Raw genomic sequence first — 6,784 nt, 5'->3', positions numbered from 1 at the left:
ACGTCATGACGCAGCAGGGGCAGCTCTGGGGCGCCAGTGGGCGGTGTGCACAGAGCGGGAGCTGAGAAGGGAAACCGGAGCTGAACCAGAAAAGCTCCCGCTCGGAGCTAGAAACTGAAAAGCGCTGGTGTGAAAGCCGCAACAGTGAAGGCTGCACGCTCCTCTTCTCAGCGGCTGAGTTAACCCTCCCGCTGCCTCCTACTGCGGTCAACTCAGACAGTACAATCAAGTACTTTTACTGTGTACTTTTTGAGAAATACCCTTTCAAACTCCCCTTCAGAGTACAATAATGTATGTTTTCTGCCATCTTTGATGAGAGATACAATTATTCTTTGCCATAAGTTCTCAGTGAGAGTGGTACTGCTGGACAGAGTACTACTTGGACTACTGCCACAAGTACAATCAAGTACTTTTATCATGTACTTTTTGAGTAATACCCCGTCAAACTCCCCTCCAGAGTACAATAATGTATGTTTTCTGCCATCTTTGATGAGAGATAAAATGATTTTTTTGCCATAAGTTCTCAGTGAAAGTGGTACTGCTGGACAGAGTACTACTTGGAGTACGACCACAAGTACAATCAAGTACTTCTATCGTGTACTTTTTGAGTAATACCCTGTCAAACTGTCAAATTGGTGTGTACAAATGTAAAACATGTAATTACTAAATAGGGGGAAATCGCTTGTATCCATGGGCGTGGGAAGGGGGGTGCTGAGGGCGCTGCAGCACGCCCTAGCGGCAGGCAGGGGGTGCGGAGCTCCCCTGTCTGAATTATTATTTGACGGTTATTGCTGCTCCCGCTGTGCATAATCTGTGTAATATGTAGCCAATAAATTCCACATTGTTGGTAAAATAATATTTTGGCCTGCCCCGAATGTTTTTTCCGTAGCACCGGACAATTCTACCTCAATAATATAATACATTAACCGTGTTTTACGTGAACCTCATCATGACACTCGAGAGGACGGCAGTACTGTAATTTTCCGTGTTCAGTGAATGCAACAGAGGCAAGACACCAGACCAAACAGAGAGCTGCATGGAAATAAAAGTGTGTGTGTGTGTGTGTGTGTGTGTGTGTGTGTGTGTGTGTGTGTGTGTGTGTGTGTGTGTGTGTGTGTGTGTGTGTGTGTGTGTGTGTGTGTGTGTGTGTGTGTGTGTGTGTGTGTGTGTGTGTGTGTGTGTGTGTGTGTGTGTGTGTGTGTGTGTGTGTGTGTGTGTGTGTGTGTGTGTGTGTGTGGACATAGCGCATTTAGTGAGGGGGAGAGAGAGAGAGAGAGAGGGACCGTGTTGTTAGCATCTGGTTAGCTAGCTGCACTAACGGACATACGGAGCTGTTTGTTCCACAACAAGCTGGAGGAGAGTCCTCTCCTCTCAGACTGAGAGGCTTAGGTGAGCTAAAGGACTCTCTGAGTGTTTAGATAGTTAACTTTAGTCTAAGTTATCTCAGTGGGTCTCAAACGGTTTGGTCACAATTTATTCAAAGGATTATTTCTGCGGCACACCTTCATATGATCATTATAGTTATAAAACAAATAAGAGAATAAAGGAAAAACAGTTATGAAATACTATATGGCAGTAAAACAAGAATATGGTTTGAAAGGGGAGTGATTTGTAAAATATCCATAAAGAAAAAGAACATCTGCTTACAGTTGTGTTTCATCTGGGTGTTGAGAGATGTATCCATAGATCTCTTAACGTTGCTCTTAAAGTGCACCAGATTGATGCTTTTAACTTCAATATTTAAAAAAAATCTTCCCGGGGGAGCATCCCCCGTAGAGGAGGTGAGGTCCGCTCCCCACTCGTAAAAAAAAGCACTTTACCCCTGCCTATATGCCATGAGCTGATTATCGAGCCTTCATTGCAGTCGCGGGTGTACTGTGTGTAACTTGCGTGTGGGGATTGCTTTTGTGCGTGCTCTATAGTGCCCGTAATAGTGTTCACTCGAGTCCAGCACCTCAGCACCCCCACTCAAAATACCTTCCCGCGCCTCTGCTTGTATCCATAATGGGCAGCATTAATATATACCCACATGACAGCTCATTGTTACTTTGTAATTGTACTCCACTACAATTATTTGTAGTTACTTTGCAGATTATGATTAATGATGTGAAATATAAACAACAACAAGACTTTAGTTACACCTGAGTGAAATTCAGGAAAGTGCCAACAATCAGGAGAGATATTTGATAGTTGGTGCTTGAGAAGACTAAACATTTATCTGCAGATCTCTATAAAGTAGGCTATTATTCATTAATCGTTATTCTCTACTAATAGTTAATTAAAAACTGTATGTAATTGCTATTTTGCACATCCCTTTCAAGATTTTCTAAGGTTTGTTGACATATCATATACACAACTGGTGTAGTTATGCAATGAATGAAAAACGTGGGTCACAGGTTCCTCAACAGTGGACAAGACATCTATCAATATGTGTGTCTTCCTCCACCATTAAACTGTCATATTCTGCACATTTCTTATACTATCTACATACATAAGAGTATAATGAATGTGTATAATATCGGTTAAAATAAGTGCTTCAACATAGTTAACATTGCAGGGAAGCAATATATTAGACGTTAAGTACTTTGTCAGGCTTAATATTTATCTGTAGATAGATACCCCCAAAGCTTTTTTCTTATTTGAAAGAATACCTTAAGCTAATGTCTTCTTTAATGTGTTGCTAAAGGTTAATTAGTTTGTCTGTTTTGCACATCCTCCGATTAATATCTTTGTACATCCAGCACTAAACTGTTTTATTGTAGAGATCACTTACAGTATCTTCTTGATTTTTTATATTCTATATTTCTATCATTGACCTTCTACTTTCCTCCTATGAAACTATGTACTCTTAATATTTTTTTCATCAAATAACATTATTCAACAAAAATAACATTATTCAACAAAAATAATTCAATAACGTGCTTTAACCACTAGGCGGTGCACACAAGGTACACACAGCATACTACTAATAACTTTGTATTATTAGTGTAGGACACTTATGTATGTATAACATCTGAAGATATTTAGTTTTATTCATGTTTTTACATAATTTTACAGGATATTGCTATACTATTTCTCATGTTTTACACATTAAAATCTGATTTGTAAAACATCACAGACAGAAAGGTATATCTGTCATTTAATGGTAAGCTATTGAAATTGTGATTCCATAGATGTGTCTCCCATCACCCAAATCCCCTGACTATTCATCTAATCAGCGAGTTGAGGATATTTCCTATGTCTGTTTCCGGTATTGTTCCTGTAATGAGAATTCACATTTATGCTACATTGAAGGGTGGAATTGACTACACATCTTCAGAAACATAATTTGCTTCAGATATAACTCATAGCAAATAAAGTATACAAATATAAGTAATTAAAAGATAAAACACTGGCATGTAATTTACGTTAGAATAAATTGAATGGTTTTGAATAATAGATGAGAGTAAAATCTACATCACTTTACAGCCCCGCCCACTTTTGGGGAAACTATAGGTTACTTACGTAACCCCAGCACTCACAGTAACATGACGTGAGATGTCTCACTATGGGATGCGCCTCATCGCGGAGCAAACAGAAGCATCAATCTCATTACGCCAATCCTGATTGGCTGGTGATCTTGACGTCAACGTCAGGGAATCACCCCCTATAAGTAGCTTGCGCCACGACGCATGCGTCATTCAAAATAAGCACCTCTTCTCGCTTCACCATAGCAAGGAGGGCCGTCTGGTGAGACATCTCACTTCATGTTACTCGGAGATCTGGGGTTACGTAAGTAACCTATAGTTCTCATTCATAACACTCCGTTCGATGTCTCACTATGGGAAATTGTAGCTCCCATATTGCCAGACGAGCTTATCTCGAAAATCACCAACCAACCAGAACTTAACAGGTAGAGTCCCGACTCAACAAGGTGCCCAGCACTGCTCGGGCCACACTTGGAGCGGAGACGTCTAGCCTGTAAAAGCGGACAAAAGTGAGCGGCGAGGACCAGCTCGCTGCTGCACAGATGTCTTGGATGGAAACACCCTTGAACAAAACCCAGGATGTAGCCAGGCCCCGAGTCGAGTGAGCCCGCAGACCCGAAGGTGCTTGCAAACTCTGACTCGTATAGGCCAAAGCAATTGCCTCCACAATCCAGTGGGAGAGCCGTTGCTTAGTAACAGGCTTGCCCTTGTGAGGGTTAGCCCAGGACACAAAGAGTTGGTCATTAAGACGAAGCTCCTTTGATCTGTCCATATATGTGCGTAAAGCACGGACTGGACACAACAGATCCTGCTGCTGTTCCCCGGAGGAAACCAGCTGCGGAGGAAATGCCTCAATGTCAATTGGGGTACACGAACCAACCACCTTTGGTGTAAAGGCAGGGTTGGGCTTCAACAACACTCTCGTTTTCCCTGGGGCGAACTGAGTGCATGAAGGATGTACAGACAGCGCATGAATATCACTGACCCGCTTGGCGGATGCCAGGGCCAGTAACAGCACTGTCTTGAGTGACAGATGTTTCATGTCAGCTCCTTCCAGGGGTTCAAATGGGGTCATTCTGAGCCCATTTAAAACCACTGCCAGGTCCCATAAGGGCACCAGCGACCTGGAAACCGGGAGGAGCCTGCGCGCTCCCTTCATAAAACGGCAGACCAAAGGATGTTGGCTAGCCGTCTTACCCTCAAAGCCCACATGGCATGCAGCAATAGCAGCCAGGTACACCTTGATCGTGGAGAAAGCTCTGTGTTTATCGATCAAGTCCTGTAGAAATGATAAAATCCCCCCGACAGGACATTGAAAGGAGATGTGTCCTTCTTGAAGGCACCACTCCTCAAACACCCTCCACTTACAGTGATTCATGCCCCTTTCACACCAGCGCCTTTTCAACTCCGGCTCGGAGCTAGAGCCTGAAAAGCGCCGGGTTTTCCTGTTCACACCGCAGCGGCGCCGGCTCTTAGCTCCGGAATCCGCTTCATTTCCAGCTCCAAAAAATTGTCGGTCCAGAGGCAAGAGCTTTGGAGCTAAGAGGCGACGTCGCTTACGTCTCTCTTACGTCGAGGCGTGCAGGAAACTAAACCCACCTCCCCTGAACATGGGTCGACTGTCATGCCTGCCTACAAGCAGTAGTGCCTATAAACACACTTTATAAAGTCAGGCAACACTAACCAGGCTTCGTGTGATTCTGTTTATTTGTACCTTACTTTGACCATCCGTTCACTGTTATCGATCATTGTGGAGAGAGGCAGACGTGTTGTTTTGTATTATTGCAGCTATCGGATGCAAGTAGTCAGTTTAGCTTCGGTTGCTATGCTAACATCACCCGTTTTATACCAGAGAAACTTTCATAACAGCGTTGTGATACCAAACAGCGTCAATTCAGACTGACACACATTCACTTAGGCTAAGGGGAACTGGGGATATGCATCAGCTGCTTGTGTGAGTCGGACAGTGAATACTTTAGAGCGGCCGCTGCAGTGTGAGCTAACCGGGAGCTGACGGGAGAATAAACTCCCGTGGAAGAGCAGCACTACAGCGGTCGGTAAATGCTGCAGAAACACATTAATAAACAATGAACCACGGCACTCTGGAGAAAAGTATAAGGTTGGAGAAGTCGTTATTCAATTTATTCTGGCTTCGTGTGATTAAAAGCAACACGATCATCGACCCAACGCTGTTGTTGTTGTTGTGAGCGCCGTAATGGCTGCCGTTAGGGAGCAAATCAGCTATGTAAACGGTGACGTCATGACGCAGCAGGGGCAGCTCTGGGGTGCCAGTGGGCGGTGTGAACAGAGCGGGAGCTGAAAAGGGAAACCGGAGCTGAACCAGAAAAGCTCCCGCTCGGAGCTAGAAACTGAAAAGCGCTGGTGTGAAAGCCGCAAAAGAGACCTGGTGGAGGAAGCTCTCGCACTCTGAATAGTGTGTATCACCTTCTGAAGGAGTTCCACTGTATTCAGATTGTACCACTCACGGGTCAGGCCCATAGTGCCCCGCGCTCTGGGCGTGGGTGAAGGATCGCCCCCCCGCCTGAGACAATCTGTCCCTGCGTAGTGGGGGCTGCCTTGGCTGCCCGCACAACAGCTGATATATCTCCGCCAGCCCGTACGTTGCGGGCTAGGGTGGAGCCATCAGGATAAGTGTGTGGCGTTGCTCCTTCACTCTGGCCAGAGTTGGGGGTAACAGAGCCAGGGGTGGGAACGCGTACAGAAGACCCGGAGGTCAATCGTGTACGAGTGCGTCCCCGCCTAACGGTGCGTTTAAATCGTGCATTAAAGAGAACAGCTGTCATTGAGCATTTTCTCTTTATGCGAACAGACTTAACACGGCTCTGCCGTAACGCACCCACAGTGGACTCACGATCCTTGGATGTGGAGTCCAGTCTGCATAGAGTGGTGCACCTCTGGACAGTAGATCTGTCCCGAGGTACATCACTCCTGGTACATGCGTCGCTCTCAGAGAGAGGAGACGTCTGCCGCTCCAAGGGATCAGTTTGTGTGCCAGTGTGTGTGACTGGAGACAATGCAACCTCCCTTGGCGGTTCATACACAATACTGTGGTCGTGTTGTCTGTCCTCACGAGGACATGGTGTCCTCTGAGAGAAGGCAGTAAGCGTTTTAGGGTGGGGAACACCGCTAAAAGCTCCGGGTGATTTACGTGCGCCCGCTGGAGGTCTCTGCTCCAGAGACCCCTCATCGGGCGACCTTCATAAATACCCTATCAGCCTGTCAGACATGCGTCCGTGGTGACCACCTTCCGTGAAAGGACAGCACCCGTAGGCGCGCCCCGTACTAGAAAAGTCGGG

The sequence above is a fragment of the Pseudochaenichthys georgianus genome, chromosome 15 (genome assembly GCF_902827115.2).
Source record: "Pseudochaenichthys georgianus chromosome 15, fPseGeo1.2, whole genome shotgun sequence".
NCBI lineage: Eukaryota > Metazoa > Chordata > Actinopteri > Perciformes > Channichthyidae > Pseudochaenichthys > Pseudochaenichthys georgianus.
The sequence above is the reverse complement of the archived record's forward strand: the minus strand, read 5'-3'. Positions refer to the sequence as shown.